The sequence below is a fragment of the Oncorhynchus keta genome, chromosome 22, assembly GCF_023373465.1.
Source record: "Oncorhynchus keta strain PuntledgeMale-10-30-2019 chromosome 22, Oket_V2, whole genome shotgun sequence".
Lineage (NCBI taxonomy): Eukaryota > Metazoa > Chordata > Actinopteri > Salmoniformes > Salmonidae > Oncorhynchus > Oncorhynchus keta.
The window spans coordinates 18,856,721-18,877,417 of NC_068442.1; the positions used below are offsets into that span (position 1 = coordinate 18,856,721).

At 42.5% G+C, this 20,697-nt stretch overlaps 1 protein-coding gene across 10 annotated transcripts in view; it reads right to left on the reverse strand.

The window, feature by feature from the left end:
* LOC118370932 (ras association domain-containing protein 8-like) overlaps positions 1-20,697 on the reverse strand; it is a 60,017-nt gene that overhangs the window by 18,904 nt on the left and 20,416 nt on the right. For 4 of the 10 annotated variants that reach the window (XM_035756164.2, XM_035756163.2, XM_035756165.1 and 1 more), the window contains one exon: positions 2,155-2,246. The exons of 3 other annotated variants lie outside the window; for them this stretch is intronic. The gene's annotated coding sequence lies outside the window, so the exon portion shown is untranslated. The remainder of the gene's footprint in view (positions 1-2,154; positions 2,247-20,697) is intronic. 3 more of the 10 variants (XM_035756167.2, XM_052474851.1, XM_035756166.2) reach the window with 1 other exon arrangement.

Consider the following 20,697-nt stretch of genomic DNA (forward strand, 5'->3'; position numbering starts at 1 on the left):
AGAAACCAACACTGACACACCGTCTGGTGCTCTGAAGGATAAGACTCTTGCCACAGCTTGTTCTAGGATTGTATAGGGTGAATAATGAGGTGTTGCTCCTCAGAAGAGAGAGCTTCTTGTCCTGATAACCTCGAACCATGGTTACCATAGACACATTCCTGTGGCTACTAACTCACTTGATAGATCACTGTAAACACACACACACACACACACACACACACACACACACACACACACACACACACACACAAAGATTCACACACACATGCACGCTCACGCAAACGCACACAGATTCACACAAGTACGCAGTGTTTCAAAAGTATCTATAATCTGATTACAATCCTTTTGCTGGTAGCGTGACTGCTGACGCAAACGCACACAGATTCACACAAGCAAGCACACAGTGGTCCATGCCAACCAATTCTAGGTTTCCATCGTACAGTAGAGGTGATGGTCATTCATTGGTGACATTTGCCTAGTTTAATGTCAGCCAAGCTACTAGGGTCAGCTCTCAGGGGGACAGGAACACACATCTACATTCGACAGAGCACAAAAGACTCAGTACAGGTTTTCCTCAAGTGACCAGCATCAAAGCCCACACCGACACACAGGCAGCATATATCTTTCCGTCTGTGTGTAAAAGACTGTTTGTATCTGTATGAGTTACAGTGTCGGCTGTATACAGCACAGGACCCAAGACAAGCAGAGCATGAAGAGGTCTCCATAGGTACTCCACAGCTGTTCATAGAGGGGAACACGCACACACACATTCACAAAGACACACCTACTTGCTGTACATCAGACCTTATAATAAAGGATATGGGAAAACTTTCCGCATGTGCTTTAGGATATGAATCCGATCCAACGCCTTCCCCTTAGGCAGTGAAAAGCAAGGAGCGGTATGGGTGGATGTGTGCCCACACTAACTGCGCTACATGCTAATTCAAATCTATCCCCGCCCCTCAGAGAGAAAGCACTGTTGACACCAAGGCCCAAAACTATTATTGTACAATCACTGAGAGAGAGAGAGAGAGAGTATCCCTTGTCACTGAGTAGTCACATGGAAGAGAGGAGAACAATGAGGAACAAAGGCCAGTGTACAGCACACACACCCTCAAAGATGACGCACACACACACACACACACACACACACACACACACACACACACACACACACACACACACACACACACACACACACACACACACACACACACACACACACACACACACACACACACAGAGTTTCAAATGCGCTCTCTTTCTCTATGAAACACAAACATTAAAACCGAATCTCTGTTCTCCCTAATATCCTCACTCACAGGCAAACACACACACAGTCCTTGACACATCAACAGCCAGTACCAGTGTAAGTATCACCCCCAGCCTCCCTGAAGTAAACAGTGTGATAATGAGTGTCATTCTGGCGGTCTGGACAGTGGGCAGTGCCCTAGCGACGGGCACGGCTCTGCCTGCTGTGCCACTCTCACCTCCGGGCAGAGACAGAGACAGTAAACAGCTGGCACCAACCACCCTGGTCCCATCTGCACTTTGGAGAGACTCATTGTTACAATGGTCACAATATATTCCTCTGGGTTCCTCTTGCTTTGCACCCCAGAGACACTGATTGCTCCTCCTATCGGTAATGTACAACAACATAGTCTGTCACAATGGGCTCCACATTTTTATGTCGTCCTCACGCTCGCTTTGTTTGTTCGGCTTGACACTCATTCCCTGCTTTGTTGGTTCTGTCCGTCTTGTCAGGCCGTCTGTTTTGTGACCATTCTGCCCCATGTGGGACAGCGATAACGCTATAATAAAACTGTTGATTAAACTTTTTATTCCTCCAACATCCATTCCCTCTATTCTTCTTCTGTCCCTCCATCGTTCAGAGCAGCTCCACAAGTGAGAGAAATTAGACTAATAAAACAGCCAATTATGTCAAATCATTGTCATCTGCATCCAGCAGGGTTCTGACAACATAACCGGATGTCTCCACTACAGAGCATGTATAGAAGAAAAGGTGACACACACGTCCAGTGGTTTGGAGCAGGTGCTACAGGTCAAGGCACAGGCTCAGCAAAAAAAAATTAAACACTCAAGAGTCGAGAAACATTACAAAATGTTGTTTCAATGAATCACATGGGAGCGTACCGTAGATCTGAGTGTGCAGTCTTCTTGTACCTTTTTTGTTGTTGCAACAGTCCAGAGCAAGCAGCCTAGCAGTTTCTAACTTCCTTGGATGTCTGAGGAGGAGAAAGACAAGATGCTGTCACATTGTGACACTCTAAACACAGACATAAAAAGCCCACAAAACTGCCTGCTGCAGTAGGCCATACCTAAGCATATGTGTTCACATGCAGAAGTGATTAGCAGTAGCTTTGTCCTCCTACAGAGCTGCACTCACTGACTGACTGACTGACTGACTGCAGTAGAGAACAGGGAGTGGTCACAGGCCCTGGAGGAAATAAGATCTGTGAACTCAAGCCTCCACATGCTGGCCTAAAAAGGACTTTAATTCCTGGAGAACTTTTCAAACAGGACCACACCTCAGACTCGAGCGGATTAACCTTTACGGTCTGTGACAATGTAATAAAGAGGTTTGAACAACAACAAAACCTCAACGAAAGGTTTAATTTATTAGGAGGTCTTAGCAAAACAAAAAAAGCATTAAAGGTCCCTGTGTGTGGAGGTAGAGGCAGGTTTTTTCTCCTGATTCACAGTCTGTATAGCTGTGTGTGTCACGTTTTTTCTCTTACACAGTGGTGGCCAGGCTGCTCTGGCCTCTCTAGACAGCCTGGTCTCATAGACTAGACGTAACATAGTAAAAGTACATTCGGGACACTCAAATTAGCATGATACTGTATGTTACGTTTGGTATGGTTACACAAGACAGAAGGTTACTTGAGTAAATAACGAAAGTAAGTTGCTTAGTCGGTCAGGTTGATGGGTGGAGGTATAACGCAAACATCTAGCAACCCAAAGGTTACATATTCAAATCTCATCACGGACAACTTTATAATTTTTGGTAATTAGCAATTTTGCAACTACTTAGCATGTTAGCTAACCATTCCCCTCACCTTAACCTTAACCCTGTAACCAACTCCTAAACTGAACCTTAACCCTAACCCTAATCCTAACCCCTAGTCTAGCTAATGTTACCCACCTAGCTAACATTGGCGTTAGCCACCTAGCTAACGTTATTCACAAAAACTTGGAATTGGTAACATATCATATTTTTGCACATTTGTAACATATTGTACGAATCACAATTCGTCACATATCATATAAATTGTAATACGTAACATATCATACCAAATGGATGACAGACATCCAAAATGAATACACACCATACGAAATGTAACATATAATACTTATTGGCATGTCCCGGATTTACATTTAATATGTTACATCTACCCCTGAGTCCAGGTTGGACACAGCTTGCTAATTAGACTGAGCAGTTGCCTGGTTTTCCAGCGAATGGAGCGTAGAAACAACTCATGAATAATGCATTTCACAGCACATTAATTTGGCAAATATTTCTCTGAACAAATCCCAAACACATGTGACTGATCGGCAGAACCTCTTTGAAAATATCCCCTCTGTCTGTCTGTGGTAGCACTATTCAGATGCTAATGACTTAGCAGGAGGCATCATAAACTGTGGTAATAAGTGGTTTCAGCCACTCGTATAGAAGAACACTGCACTGCTACAGACATCAATATCAACTCATTATACAGATTGGCTTGCTGAAGCCTTATGTCCGCCAGGTTTGTGGGTTTATTTGCTGCAAGAATGAAAACATTTTTTATAATAAATGTGTGTTCTCAAAGCCTGTCAACAGCGTTTTAGTGGTAAGTTAATAATGTGGACACCTGTGTCTCTACGGCTCTGTGAAATGACAAGGCATATGCCAGCCAGGCATTGTTGAGCAACATCTCACTCAGTTTAAAAGATGCAGAGTAACCACCCAGTTGGATACATATAAACCAACAGTAGCAACATATAGTATAAACACCAACAACAATAAGGCTAACGGACAGACGGACAGAGACAGACACACAAGACATTCAGAGTGTCAGTCCTGCAGCCGAACAGCACAATGTGAAAACCACAGTCTGGGTGAAATCCCAAAGATCATCAACTAGCTACCAAGCATGGCAATACTGACAAAGGAGTTGATTTCTCGTCATCACCAGTCAGAGAAAGTCAGTGGGACAGTGACTTGATGGCAGGTTTCTACTCTAAACCACAGAAAAAGCACACATCTGGGCAAAACGGTTTATATAGTCATGCCCAATCAGAGGTTATGGTGTGGTTTAATCATACCAAGAGAAGAATATAGGTTTTGCTCACACTAATGACTCACCCCAACCTCATCCACTCACTGGCCTGACTAAATGCACTGTTTTTGGCTGATTTAACTAACTCAACAGTTTACCCCTCTATGTTCACTAGACCAGTGTTTTCCAAATGGTGGGTCAGGGACAACTGGTGGGACACAGCTGATTCCTTTTCAGTCGTTACATATCACTTCTCCATACTATGTCATGTATTTCCTGTGAATCTAGTAATGTTTTATTCCCCTGTTCAGAGACATTTCTCTGTCACTTGCATTATTTACCAAACAGTACTGATAAAGTAGCAGGTGGCCACTAGATTCGGTAGTTCCTGCTATACTGCCACACTCTTATCCATTGTGCTGGTCAATTGTGTTTATTAAATAGATCACAACATTTCCTTTGCAACTTTGGGTAGAAAACCAAAAGATGTGGCTCATTATGAAAATAAATTGTGTTGTCATCTTCACAATTCAAGCCAGTCCTCCTTGAAAGTAATTCAGTTTGTCCTTCTTTTAAACTTAATCACAACAATGGAGCCAGAGAAGAAGGCTGACGTTTTATGTGTCCCCAACCGATTGTGTTTTTGTTCGTATCTTTACATTGTTTGTAACTTATTTTTTAACTTACTTTGTACATAATGTTGCCGCTATCGTCTCTTATGACCTCAGGACTGCGATTACTCACCACGGACTGGCAGAATAATTGTTTTCCTTTAACGAGTCTGATGAGCCCGACGCGAACAATATATTGCTTTCTCGGGAACAGGCCCAGATCCACAGACTGGAATATGTTCCAGGATTCCCCCAATGGCATTGAGGAGTACACCAAATCAGCCATGGGCTTCATCAATAAGTGCATCGATGATGTCGTCCCCACGGTGACCGTACGTACATACCCCAACCAGAAGCCATGGATTACAGGCAACATCCGCACTGAGCGAAAGGCTAGAGCTGCTGCTTTCAAGGAGCGGGACTGTAACCCGGAAGCTTATAAGAAATCCCGCTATGCCCTCCGACAAACCATCAAACAGGCAAAGCGTCAATACAAGACTAAGATCGAATTGTACTACACCGGCTCTGACACTTGTCGGATGTGGCAGGGCTTGCAAACCATTACAGACTACAAAGGGAAGCACAGGCGAGAGCTGCCCAGTGACACGAGCCTACCAGATGAGCTAAACTACTTCTATGCTTGCTTCGGGGCAAATAACACTGAAACATGCATGAGGGCACCAGGAGTTCCTTAGGACCGTGTGATCACGCTCTCCACAGTCGATGTGAGACCTTTAAACAGGTCAACATTCACAAGGCCACAGGGCCAGACGGATTACCAGAATGTGTACTGCGAGCATACGCTGACTAACTGGCAAGTGTAATACCAACATGTTTTAAGCCTGCCTAAATGTCTACTGGCCCATAGCACTTACGTCTGCAGCCATGAAGTGCTTTGAAATGCTGGTCCTGGCTCATATCAACACCATTAACCCACTCCAATTTGCATACCACCCCAACAGATTCACAGACGATGCAATCGCTATTGCACTCCACACTGCCCTTTCCCACCCGGACAAAAGGAACACCTATGTGAGAATACTATTAATTTACTACAGCTCAGAGTTCAACACCATAGTGCCCTCAAAGCTCATCAATAAGCTAAGGACCCTGGGACTAAGTGCCTCCCTCTGAAATTGGATCTTGGACTTCCTGACTGGCCACTCCAGGTGGTAAGGGTAGGTAACAACACATCCGCCACGCTGATCCTCAACCCAGGGGCCCCTCAGTGGTGGGTGCTCAGTCCCCTCCTGTACTCCCTAATCACTCATGACTGCACGGCCAGGCTTGACTCCAACACCATCATTAAGTTTGCTGATGACACAACAGTGGTAGGTCTGATCACCGACGATGATGAGACCGCCTATAGGGAGGAGGTCAGAGACCTGGCCGTGTTGTGCAAGGACAACAACCTCTCCCTCAACGTGATTAAGACAAAGGAGATGATTGTGGACTACAGGAAAAAGAGGGCCGAGCACACCCCCATTCTCATCAACGGGGCTGCAGTGGAGCAGGATGAGAGCTTCAAGTTCCTTGCTGTCCACATCACCAACAAACTAACATGGACCAAGCACACCATGACAGTCGTGCAGAGGGCACGACTAAACCTATTCCCCCTCAGGAGACTGAAAAGATTTGAAATGGGTCCTCAGATCGGCTATGAAAAGCCAACTGACATTTACTCCTGATGTGCTGACCTGTTGCACCCCCTGTGATTATTATTATTTTACCATGCTGGTCATTTATGAACATTTGAACATCTTGGCCATGTTGTGTTATAATCTCCACCCGGCACACCCAGAAGAGGACTGGCCACCCCACATAGCCTGGTTCCTCTCTAGGTTTCTTCCTAGGTTTTGGCCTTTCTAGGGAGATTTTCCTAGCCACAGTGCTTCTACACCTGCATTGCTTGCTGTTTGGGGTTTTAGGCTGGGTTTCTATACAGCACTTTGAGATATCAGCTGATGTAAGAAGGGCTTTATAAATACATTTGATCTTCAAAAGATCCATCGAGAGCATCCTGACTGGTTGCATTACTGCCTGGTATGGCAACAGCCCGGCCTCCAACCGCAAGGCACTACAGAGGTTAGTGCGAATGGCCTAGTACATCACTGGGGCCAAGCTTCCTGCCATCCAGGACCTCTATACCCTATACCAGGCAGTGTCAGAGGAAGGCCCTAAAAATTGTCAAAGACTTCAGCCACCCTAGTCATAGACCTTTCCCTCTGCTGCCCTATGGCAAGCGGCACCGGAGAGCCAAGTCTCTGTCCATGAGGCTGCTAAACAGCTTCTACCCCCAAGCCATAACATCTAATCAAATCACTACCCACACTACCCCCCCCTTTACACCGCTGCTACTCTCTGCTATTATCAATCTATGCATAGTTAATTTAATAACTCTACCTACATGTACATATTATCTCAAATAACCAGTGCCCCCACACATTGACTCTGTACCGGTACCCCCCTGTATATAGTCTCACTATTGTTATTTTACTGCTGCTCTTTAATTACTTGTTACTTTTATTATTTCTTATTCTTATCCGTATTATTATTATTATTTTTAACTGCATTGTTGGTTAGAGGCTCGTAAGTAAATATTTCACTGTTGTTCACACCTGTTGTATTCGGGACATGTGACTAATACAATTTGATTTGTGTCCAGGAAACGGATCCTTTGTGTGCGGTTTATTCCCTTCAAAAAAGGCCTGGGTTAGTAACTGCTAGACCTGGTGAACAACCAAACAATTAGGCTACAGCAGTTCTAATGCTTTCAATGTTGTGGTCTTTAAGGCTCTTCAAATGGTAAAACTTCCAAACACACACTATATAGTGTTTTGCTATTGTAACGGTATTGGGTTGCAACTACTTTTTAGTCCTTAGCTCATTTCTCCATCAAAGTTTGGGGCTTTTAGGAAAAGTGTTCATATGAGAATTGCATAGGGATAGCCATCTCATAGATCGGCCACTTATTGGACTATTCAATGCTAGTTGGGTTTAAGCATTAGGTTGCTATTAGGACAAACTGAATTTGTTTCATGGAGGACTAGCTTGAAATGTGACGATGACGACACAATTTATTTTCATAATGAACCAAAACTATTGGTGTTCTGCACAAAGTTGCAAAGGGAATGGTGTGATCTATTTAATAAACACAAGAGACCAGAAAAATGGATAAAACAGTGTGGCAGTATAGCATGAAAAGCAGCATATAGTGATGCTACTTTATGGTAAATAATGTAAGTGACTTCAATTATACATTTCTCTGAACAGCGGACAAAAACATCACAGGGAATACATGACATAGTATGGAGAAGTAATACTCCAAGCTACAGCTTTATAATACTTGTAAAACATAGAGAGCCGATACTGTATAGTGTTTGTTGGGGTGGGATTGGCATGGGGTGTGGGGGGGGGTCCGTTGTGTCTTTTGACCATTTCTTTGGGATTCCTCATGTCTTACTCAATGGCAGGAAGAAATTTGGTCCAATCCAGATGTTGGTGCTATATTTATTGAATATTATCTGAATACTATTGATTAAAATGTCCAATTTGGGTGAGATCAAGTATCTTAATTCCTCAGTGATCAAATTATATTTCTATAATGCTAACCGTATCTGTTACTAACTACAAAGAAAAAACGATTTCAGAACAATCTGAGATGGTGGGTGTCGAAATCCTCTTTCTTGTGCTTTTTGAGGTGGAACAACCCATCTGCTTCTGTTTAATTGGTGGGGCGGTAAAACTCTGTTTTAGGTGGGAGTTTGACAGACATCAGCAGGAAATACAGTTTGGGAAGAGCTGAACTATGTAGCAGGCCCAGTTTTAGTAGAGGCTTACTCATAGTTCCTCAGACCTACCTCATCCACAACTGACCTAACTGGATAAACACTTTATTCACTACTGTAAAGTATACAGCAGGCAACGTTTTTGTAAATAAATGAAGATGAAAAATAGAATGCTACTTATCGTGCCTCAGCCCTATACAGCCCCTCTGATATGAGAAACGGAGAAAGTGAGGAGTGACTGGTGTGGCTATTGAGCTCTACAGAGTACAGGAGGCCTTATTGTTAGCAGAGCTACTAGGCTACAGCCATAGACTGCTGATGGGCACCTATATGTGTAATTATACACTCTATACCTGACTCAGCACAACCGCAGGCCTGGAAGGGAAATCACACACACACACACACACACACACACACACACACACACACACACACACACACACACACACACACACACACACACACACACACACACACACACACACACACACACACACACACACACACACACACACGATAAAACACATTCTGAAGTGGCTGAATTTGAATAACTGAAAAAGGAATAAGAGAGTAGAGAAAGAATGTCAGACAGAGAAGAGAAGGAAATTAGCCTAGATCAGAGTTTCCCAACTGGCCCCCAAAGTTTTCTGACCAAAAACTATTCTTGACATAAAAGACTGTAAAAACACCCGCAAATCAGGTCTAAGTGATTCCCACGCATAATATATGTGATCATATACAAATGTAAGCAAGTTTTGAAATGATTATGTTTTAGTCAAATATTATATCGGTTTGTGCTGCTTACATGTCAATTTGCAGTCTACAAATAATTTGTAATTATGTTCCAGTCCCCTGACATCCATTCAAGAAAAAAATTGTCTCGCTGCTGAATCTATTTGATGATCGCTGGCCTAGATCATATCATGTTGATGCTAGGTTTGTGCCCAAAATCTAGGACTTAAATTAAGAACAGAGAGTTCTTTATTCCTACCTTAAGGATAAAAATGGTATCCTTAAATTGCACTAATGACAGCTCTATTCGTAAGCCCTGTTCTGTCTGTCTGTCTGTCTGTCTGTCTGTCTGTCTGTCTGTCTGTCTGTCTGTCTGTCTGTCTGTCTGTCTGTCTGTCTGTCTGTCTGTCTGTCTGTCTGTCTGTCTGTCTGTCTGTCTGTCTGTCTGTCTGTCTGTCTGTCTGTCTGTCTGTCTGTGTGTGTGTGTGTGTGTGTGTGTGTGTGTGTGTGTGTGTGTGTGTGTGTGTCGGCCACCAGTACCAATGGGCTGGTCTCATTAGTAATTTAAGGCTCATCCCATGTTTGCTAACATCAATAATTAAATCCATTTTTTCTTTTCCTTTTGGGGATTTAATGTTCCAGCAGTATGCTCCAAAATGTTCCAAATGATACCCATTTAAAGTGTTACAATGTTAAATATCAAACACGAAGTTAAGTTGTCTATAGCCTAAAACCAAACAACAAATGGAGAGACTTTTGGGATCCAGTCCAGACTAATGCAGGTGTGTATACTTTAACAGGGCTGGACAGACGGTAATAATATATGACTCCAAAACATGGAGTTGTCAGCTAGATGAATGTTATAACAGATGAGCTCTGTTCTGCATTCCACCCAGTTAGGTTACCTCCCAAGTCACCCAACCTGGCTGGGGCCATGCAATGTTAACAATAGGGCATTTCTGTGTAAAAATCCCCATGAGCGCTAGCATGTGAAGTTCATAGGAGAATAGACAATTTGGTGTCAAATGATAGATAAGAGTAGATGTTTGTGAAATTAAGGAATATATACATTTTTCAACCATTTTCCATCCTAAATATTAAGAATAAGCAAAGGCTCTCATTTCTGGTAGAACAGACAGAAAAGGGTTCTTAGACAACATCTACCAGAAAAAGTCCTAAAAGATACTAGAAATACATCAAAAGACTGTGCCAAATAATATCAACATTTATATTTAGTTTTGCGGAAATGATTTACCATCTGTAATTTTAAGAAATATTACCAAGTGTCTTGTCTTTCTTTAAGATATTTTCTAATTTCTCTCTCTCATGAGGAGGGAGGATAATGAAAGTTCACAGAAGTAACAAGTCAAGGTAGACCTACCAATTATGTGATACTGTTTTTGCTGATAGCAATTTGGTTTAAGATTTATTAAGTGATTAAAACGTGCCGTTCTGTTACCAAATCGGAACTAAATTGGCTACAATAGGAATTCTTAATAGTCAGACACTAACCACAGTTGGGTCACATGCTACTGTCCTCCCTTCCACTGGCACACTGTCAGCTCATAACTGTTTTCTTTCTCTTTCTATCATGTTGTGGTCAAAGCAAGTGTATGAAACCAGTCTGGACACCCCCCCCTCTTCTCTCTCCAGTTAATGTCACCTTGCTGACACCTACTCATGAACCCCCTCACTTTCCATTTACTGGAACCAGTCCTCCCATCCACTGAGCACCGACCGACTTTAGACATCCAAGGAAGGTGAAAAGTAGTTGAAATTTGGTCAATCCAAATCTGAACCAATCATAGACATCTGTTTCACAAGTTTGGACACCACAGTACAGTACAGTACAAGAAAATAATATAAAAGTTCAGTACAATACAGTACTGTACTGTAGAGTAGAGTACGGTTTAGTACAGTATAGTAAAGCACACTGGAGTAGAGTATAATTTACTGTACTCTACTGTACTGTAATGACCTATACTTTACTGTACTACTGTATTGTACTGAACTCTACTGTGCTCTACTCTGATGTCCAAACTTATGAAACAGAGACGTCTATGATTGTTACAGATTTTGTCCGGTTTGCCCAACAGCAACTCAACACTGGTTTCAATTCAACTGAACTCAGCTTAGTTTCTATGAGGACCTAGTTCCATTTCTTCTCCCTAACACGAGGGAAATATTTTTCAAAGTTCCTAACCTGGGGTCATGCAATGGATACTGTAGTCAACCAACAGCAAGCTCAATCCCATGACACTAAACACGCCTTAGTTTCCTACGGATCCATTTATTATCCTTCATTTAATCTCCTAAACACTAGTGAAACGTTTATCAAAGTAATACACAGATTAGGTAATAAACAGGTGTTATAGATTAACATGTGGCTCCCATGGTTAAGTTCAGGGATATGCAAACCTAACACACACATCTAATAATGGCCATGGGATAGTGGGATAGGAGCAAACACAACACAGGAATGTGTGTGTGTGTGTGTGCGGTGTAGTGTAGTGTAGTGTAGTGTAGTGTAGTGTAGTGTAGTGTAGTGTAGTGTAGTGTAGTGTAGTGTGAGTGAGTGGAGTGAGTGTGAGTGAGTGAGTGAGTGAGTGAGTGAGTGAGTGAGTGAGTGAGTGAGTGAGTGAGTGAGTGAGTGAGTGAGTGAGTGAGTGAGTAGACCTTCAGGTGAGGTCTGTACTTGAAACAGGATTGTGAAAGGACAGAGGTAAGGTCGCGGGGGGAGTAAGGTATGGGTTTAGGGGCAGAAGGGGTTTAGTGAGAGGGGAGCCGAGTGTGTGGATGTTTATGGATGCTATGAAGGTATTATTGACATGAGTGTGGGTCATGCCGTGGGGATCTATAGGTGGATGTAGGGCTAAGAAGGGCTAAGGCCACTCATTAGGACAGATTTATAGAGTGGTGCAGAGGTGTCAGCCACAAATCTCTCTATCTCATTAAACTGGGGGACGAGTAACGATTATCGCTCTCCAAGTGGCGGGGTGAATGGATGGAGAGGAGGATGTAGATTTATGGTGGAACTCTTTGTATCCTAGACACTTTAATGGAACAGGATTGTACATCTGCCTCGCTCTGTCCCAGCCCCAGAAACCTCACTTTCACCCCTCTTAACACACACAGACACACACACAGACATGCGCATGTGCACACACTGAGGTAAACCTGCAGTTTGGTTTACACACACACAGTCAGGGATCCATAGTTGACACTGGCCAGGCTGTTGAGATTGATTTATTCTGGGGAAGATATCTCAACCCCCTGTGAACCAGGAGGGGGGCATGGGGGAGGGGTTCAGCTTTTCTTTGTGTATGCCTGGGATACATTTACAAAGTTAATTTCCACACACACAGCTGAGGCACTTTTTAATATTTCAAAGCTAAAGTGTCTATGGTGGTACAACCAGTCCACAGTTAACAGAGCAGGATGGAGATCTAGCCAATTTTGACATTGTGTCTGTGGAATCAAGTGGAAACCGCTTATTTTTATTTATTTTATTTAACCTTTATTTAACTGGGCAAGTCAGTTAAGAACAAATTCTTATTTTCAATGATGGTCTAGGAACAGTGGGTTAACTGCTTGCAACCTTCCGGTTACTAGTTCAACGCTCTAACCATTAGGCTACCCTGCCGCCCCAGGGTAGCCTAGTGGGTAGCCTCAATCCCGTCATCCGGTTTGACGGCCTTCACCAAATCCTGATTTGCTGTTTGTAATCACATAATCATATAATTCTATGTGATCCTTGACAGATTCTCACCGTTACATCTGTCTAGGGTTTCCAGGTCTATTTAACCTTTCCAGCCCAATGACCACTCAAAACCCACCCAAAAGGCCTGAAAACTAGCTCAACATTTGTTTTCCACAGCAAGAGAAGAGTTGCCACATTTAAACAATAATCGTTTTCCCATAACGTTATCGAGCCAATTAAGAAGGAATATCGAGGTAATCTGTAATGATATTAGAAGCAAAGTTTGGATATGAACTATGACATAATAAACTCATTTTAATATGTCGCAAGAGAGAAAATAATTTGCCATTATTAAACTCGCCAGATCATTTTCCATCAATGACTGTCGATTTAACTCATTTGACTGCTATGATTAAATGAGTTAATGTGTGGTCCTCACCGTGAAGCATTGAGGAGGAGGTGTGATAGTGTGGGGATGCTTTGCTGGTGACACTGTCAGTAATTTATTTAAAATTCAAGGCACAGTTAACCAGCAGGGTTACCACAGCATTCTGTAGTGATGTGCCATCCCATCTGGTTTGCACTTAGTGGGACTATCATTTGTTTTTCAACAGGGAAATGACCCAAAACACACCTCCAGGCTGTGTAAGGACTATTTGACCAAGAAGGAGAGTGATGGAGTGCTGCATCAGATGACCTGGTCTCCACAATCACCTGACCTCTACCCTATTGAGATGGTTTCGGATGAGTTGGACCGCAGAGAGAAGGAAAAGCAGCCAACAAGTGCTCAGCATATGTGGGAACTCCTTCAAGACTGTTGGTTGAGAGAATGCCAAGAGAGTGACAGGCAAAGGGTGGCTACTTTGAAGAATGTATTGTTTACATTCTTAGTAAACAATTTGTTAAACACTTTTTAGGTCACTACATGATTCCAAATGTGTTATTTCATAATTTTGATGTCTTCACTATTAGTATACAATGTAGAAAATAGTAAAAATAAAGAAAAACCCTTGAATGAGTAGGCATGTCAAAACTTTTGACTGGTACTGTATAAATGAATAGGCTACTTGATGGCCAAAAGATGCAAATGTATTATTCTCCACATTTAATGTTAGTTTAATTGAGGACTTTTCCCCATAACAGAAGCTCGCGATGGAATTCCATAACTTCTGTTCCAATAACTTTGATTTAAAATTTCCACTTGTTAAATAGCCTACCTACAACTGGTAAAAAGTTGTCATGATGTGCACGTGTGCTGATCTGTCTCCTCTCGCTCACGTGACTCAGCCAATAGTGGACTAAGCTGTGTGATGCAGTGCTCTCTCAACACACACACCTCCAGCCCTCCCACCACTCACTCAGCAACAGCCTGTCCCACTGCCTGATAGTCAGCAGTAGCAGGTCACACTGAATATATTTGTTTTTGTTTAAGAGAAACGCCATCCGCAGATTTTTAGATGTGTTACCTGTTCATGGAGAAAACTTTGACCTACTTCTATGATGTTCACAGATAATAGATCCCGGTTTAAAGGGGGGCTGAACTTTCTGATTTGGCCTCTTTTTTTCAGCCTGGTCATTAAGAAATGCAGTGGCCATGACTGAAGCCAAACGAGAGTTGTCTTGGGAGTGGGGTGGGGGGTGTTTTAATGTGGTTGTCTCTTGTGTGTGTGTTCGAACAGTACACAGCTGGGTAATTTCACCAATTTGGTGCCTTTTGAGAAGTGTAACTTGACCCCAAAAAACTTTGATTTCACCTAATTTTAACATTGACATAAAGAGCACATGTTCAACTTCATAAAAAACGACTTTTCCCATCTCAAGAGATTAATTCAATCAAAATATTACTATAGTAATGCCAAATAAAGAAACAGGGTTGACTGTAACAGGGTTGACCGTAACAGGGTTGATGATTTCTTCTTAAATCAGCCTTAAATTCCCTTGTGACAGGGGGAATGGAAGCTTGTTCTGTGCAACAGGGAGTGACAATTGAATGCAAGCGTCACCAACACAATGAAAATGCTAAAACAGTTCTAGCATTTCTATCTACGGGTCCGCTCAGTTTTACACCAAAAAGAGTAGGACCAGCTCACCTGCTTTTACACTATGATCTATTAGATGTTCAATGTTTATTCTGAATTTGTTTTATTTCAAATGGAATAGTTTCACCATATTAAAACGAGAGTTCATGTTACAGGGTTTGACCTTAAAATGATGGACAGACGTAAATGAATCACTAAACACATTACATAAATAATCATCTTCAGAAATTATTTTAAAAAGCAACAAAAATAACTAGGACGTTACTATGATGGTGAAAACTTGGAGAAATGGTTAAGTGGGTTGAACTCTTCATTGAAGTGACACAGGGTTGATGGAGGGACATGTCAAAATGCTGGATTTTGGCACTTTAGCAAGCCTTCAGTCATAAAATTGAATTCTCCATGTGGTCTATATTAAAGGGTGTTTCATTTAATATAACAGACTGAAAATATCAAAGGCACTCTTTTCATGAACGACCCAGTTGCACTCACTCACCCTTCTAGATAACCTAAACAGTTAACCAAGTCTTATGTCTTGAAGTTGCCTAGGCTAGCTAGTGCTAGCTAATTGCTTTGGCCAATTAGCTTCAGCCGGCTGGTGGTTTGACATTGGATGGCCTATGTCTGGGGCTAGTTTGGGACCATCAATAAATTACATTTGGTCTTAATGGTGACTCCATGTTTACATAAAGGCTAAAAATACATCTAAAATAAATAAGGCAACGTCTTCAACTCTACTTAGAGGCAAGTTTCACTTAAAATTAACCTTACAAATAGCAGTGTTGGGCAATTTGGAAAGCCATTGTCAGTCAATAAATTATAGAATAATACTTGTAGGAAAGGTTTTTATCTTTGGCTCAAAACCTGTTGATACTATACTATTAGAAAGGTTCAGAATGTATGTAAAACAAGACAGGACAATTTAAAAATATATGGCACATGGAAACCAAATGAGGATGGTCTACGGTGATAGATGGGATGTGATGAGAGTGGCTGAGGGGTGGGACTAAGGAGCTTATGTTCAGTAATGTATTATTGTTATGTGATTGCTGTATATAAAATGTGTCTGCAAAATGTGTATGTAAAATGTACATGTAAAATGTATGTAAAATAAAAAATCATAATAAAAAAATATGTATCCTCCGAACAGGGGGGGTGGATGGGTTAATAAAAATACAAATCATTTTATATTCTTTATATACTCTTTTAAAATCATAGATTTAGTACCTTCACAGCTTGCCTTATGCTTGGCACCCCTCTCTCAGGCCTCTGTCTGTGTGTGTGTGTGTGTGTGTGTGTGTGTGTGTGTGTGTGTGTGTGTGTGTGTGTGTGTGTGTGTGTGTGTGTGTGTGTGTGTGTGTGTGTGTGTGTGTGTGTGTGTGTGCTCCTCAAACACAACACCCCATCGCCATGTCTCCGCCTGGCATCACAAGACTCTCCCAGGGGATTGTGGGATGTTTGCGTTGCCACGGTAGCAAGACAGTGCTGAGGAGATAAAGCTGCGTCAAGATAAATCTCACGAGACGCACCACACACTGCAAAAAGGGAAATCTAAGCAAGCCTAAATATTTTATATTGAGTGATAATTCACTTAAAATATTTTTTTTCTTACCAAGATAAATGATCTTACGTCACTGGCAAATCTGAATTTATCTGATTTTAAAATATTAAGGACAAATATCTTTAAGACATTTTTAGGTTAAAATAAGCAAAATGATCTGCCAATAATGTTAGATCACTTAGTATTTGTTTTCTTTCCAAGCGAATTATAAGTGAATTATCACTCAATATAAGATATTTAGGCTTGATTAGATTTCATGTTTTGCAGTGCGTGCACACGCACACGGCCCGTGGTCTCTACATCCACAGGTGTCCGGAAGCTTGGCAACACTGCCAAGGACACTGACAGAAAATACACACACACATACACACACTTGTCTTCAGGTCAGGGTGAAAGAGGTGAAGCAGTAAGAAACAGACAGGGTCAGCGGTGAAGCTGAGAGTGCAGTGGAAAAGCACACCACCGTCACCCAGGTAGACTGTTGTCAGTAGCAACAAATCCTGAGGTGTGTGTGTTTTCAGGTTGTAGTCTGACAGTGAGCGAGTTTGTTGCTAATGGGGCACCAAGTTCTTGCTCTTTCACTGCCGGACTAAATGACCACAGCCTGACTGTCCGGGACTTTCCATCAGAACTTCTCTAACTGGATGACTGAATGACCACAGCCTGACTGTCCGGGAGTTTCCATTAGAACTTCTCTCTAACTGGATGACTGAATGACCACAGCCTGACTGTGCGGGAGTTTCCATTAGAACTTCTCTCTAACTGGATGACTGAATGACCACAGCCTGACTGTCCGGGACTTTCCATTAGAACTTCTCTCTAACTGGATGACTGAATGACCACAGCCTGACTGTCCGGGACTTTCCATTAGAACTTCTCTCTAACTGGATGACTGAATGACCACAGCCTGACTGTCCGGGACTTTCCATTAGAACTTCTCTCTAACTGGATGACTGAATGACCACAGCCTGACTGTCTGGGACTTTCCATTAGAACTTCTCTCTAACTGGATGACTGAATGACCACAGCCTGACTGTCCGGGAGTTTCCATTAGAACTTCTCTCTAACTGGATGACTAAATGACCACAGCCTGACTGTCCGGGACTTTCCATTAGAACTTCTCTCTAACTGGATGACTGAATGACCACAGCCTGACTGTCCGGGACTTTCCATTAGAACTTCTCTCTAACTGGATGACTGAATGACCACAGCCTGACTGTCCGGGACTTTCCATTAGAACTTCTCTCTAACTGGATGACTAAATGACCACAGCCTGACTGTCCGGGACTTTCCATTAGAACTTCTCTCTAACTGGATGACTGAATGACCACAGCCTGACTGTCTGGGACTTTCCATTAGAACTTCTCTCTAACTGGATGACTGTATGACCACAGCCTGACTGTCCGGGACTTTCCATTCGAACTTCTCTCTAACTGGATGACTGAATGACCACAGCCTGACTATCCGGGACTTTCCATTAGAACTTCTCTCTAACTGGATGACTGAATGCAAACTTGCAGCAATTGGTATCAAACATTTCAATCCAGAAACACAAACAGACTGAATGCTATTGGTTCCTGCTACGCAGTTAGGGCCACGTTTACAAAGCAATGTAAACATGGCTTATTGAAAGGACTGATGAGGTAACATATCAACGTCAAATTGTTCATTGAGCATAAGAGAAAGAGAAAGAAGAGAAGAGATAGTGTGTGTGTGTGTGTGTGTGTGTGTGTGTGTGTGTGTGTGTGTGTGTGTGTGTGTGTGTGTGTGTGTGTGTGTGTGTGTGTGTGTGTGTGTGTGTGTGTGTGTGTGTGTGTGTGTGTGTGTGTGTGTGTGTGTGCGTGCGCGTGTGTGTGTGAGAGAGAAGAGTGCACGTGAGGAGAGCAACACTGGATCAATCTTTTATCACCGCAGTGCGCTCTCCTTCCTGAGCCAAGCACAACTCACTCACTCGCTAAAACACATAAGAAACAAGCAATACTTTCCATCATGCAAACATTCCTATAATGTTGCCTTGAGTTGAGTCCACTTTCAGTAGGTAGCCTAGTTCTCATCGTGACAGGCAAAACCACTTCACAAGCTTGAGGACAGTCTCTATGTACACCATCATCATGAGTTAGAGGAAACTGACTGCACTCACCAAGATTGTATTACATTACAGCTAGACACACACACACACAATTCATAACAGAGGCAGAGAAAAGGGGTCATGCTTCTCCATTGATGTATACTGATGTAATAAAAGGCCATTAAAAATAACATCACAGCCATCCCTCAGAGGATGCACCACTCTCTCCATTCAAAACACACCCAGCCCAATGTTGTGGGAAATTAACCATAGTGCAGGTTTAATCCTGTGTGTGTGTGTGTGTGTGTGTGTGTGTGTGTGTGTGTGTGTGTGTGTGTGTGTGTGTGTGTGTGTGTGTGTGTGTGTGTGTGTGTGTGTGTGTGTGTGTGTGTGTGTGTGTGTGTGTGTGTGTGTGTGTGTGTGTGTGTGTGTGTGTGTGTGTGTGTGTGTGTGTGTGTGTGTGTGTGTGTGTGTGTGTGTGTGTGTGTGTGTGTGTGTGTGTGTGTGTGTGTGTGTGTGTGTGTGTGTGTGTGTGTGTGTGTGTGTGTGTGTGTGTGTGTGCGCACAGACAAGAACGAAACAACCAGGCTAAGATAAGAGGGGAACTTACAGTTGATGTCACTGACTGAGGAGACAGCTGGATGATGTGCTTCATTTTAGAAAACACACACACCACAAACACACACAGACACACACATAGCCAATTTTAAAAGGATAATAAATATGAGGCTCCTGTGTTTAAACACAATCACTTCCCTCCCTCCCTCCACAACCATCTATTACCACTGACACCATCTCACACACACTGACAAAGAGACACACACACCGACAGACTCGCATACTGGCACAGTCACACACTAAACACACTGAGAAACCAACATACACAAACAAATCCAATAAAAATGTATTTGTCACATGCCCAGAATACAACAGTTGTAGCCTTACAGTGAAATGCTTATTTACAAGCCCTTAATGAACCAACAATGCTTTAAGAAATTTGTATAAAAATGGAATAAAAAAAAGGTACAGTGGGGCAAAAAAGTATTTAGTCAGCCACCAATTGTGCAAGTTCTCCCACTTAAAAAGATGAGAGAGGCCTGTAATTTTCATTATAGGTACACTTCAACTATGACAGACAAAATTAGGGGAAAAAATCCAGAAAAATCACATTGTAGGATTTTTTATGAATTTATTTGCAAATTATGGTGGAAAATAAGTATTTGGTCACCTACAAACAAGCAAGATTTATGGCTCTCACAGACCTGTAACTTTTTCTTTAAGAGGCTTCTCTGTCCTCCACTCGTTACCTGTAATTAATGGCACCTGTTTGAACTTGTTATCAGTATAAAAGACACCTGTCCACAACCTCAAACAGTCACACTCCAAACTCCACTATGGCCAAGACCAAAGAGCTGTCAAAGGACACCAGAAACTAATTTGTAGACCTGCACCAGGCTGGGAAGCCTGAATCTGCAATAGGTAAGCAGCTTCGTTTGAAAAAAATCAACTGTGGGAGCAATTATTAGGAAATGGAAGATATATAAGACCACTGATAATCTCCCTCGATCTGGGGCTCCACGCAAGATCTCACCCCGTGGGGTCAAAATGATCACAAGAACAGTGAGCAAAAATCCCAGAACCACACGGGGGGACCTAGTGAATGACCTGCAGAGAGCTGGGACCAAAGTAACAAAGCCTACTATCACACTAGTAACACACTACGCCGCCAGGGACTCAAATCCTGCAGTGCCAGACGTGTCCCCCTGCTTAAGCCAGTACATGTCCAGGCCCGTCTGAAGTTTGCTAGAGAGCATTTGGATGATCCAGAAGAAGATTGGGAGAATGTCATATGGTCAGATGAAACCAACATAGAACTTTTTGGTAAAAACTCAACTCGTCGTGTTTGGAGGACAAA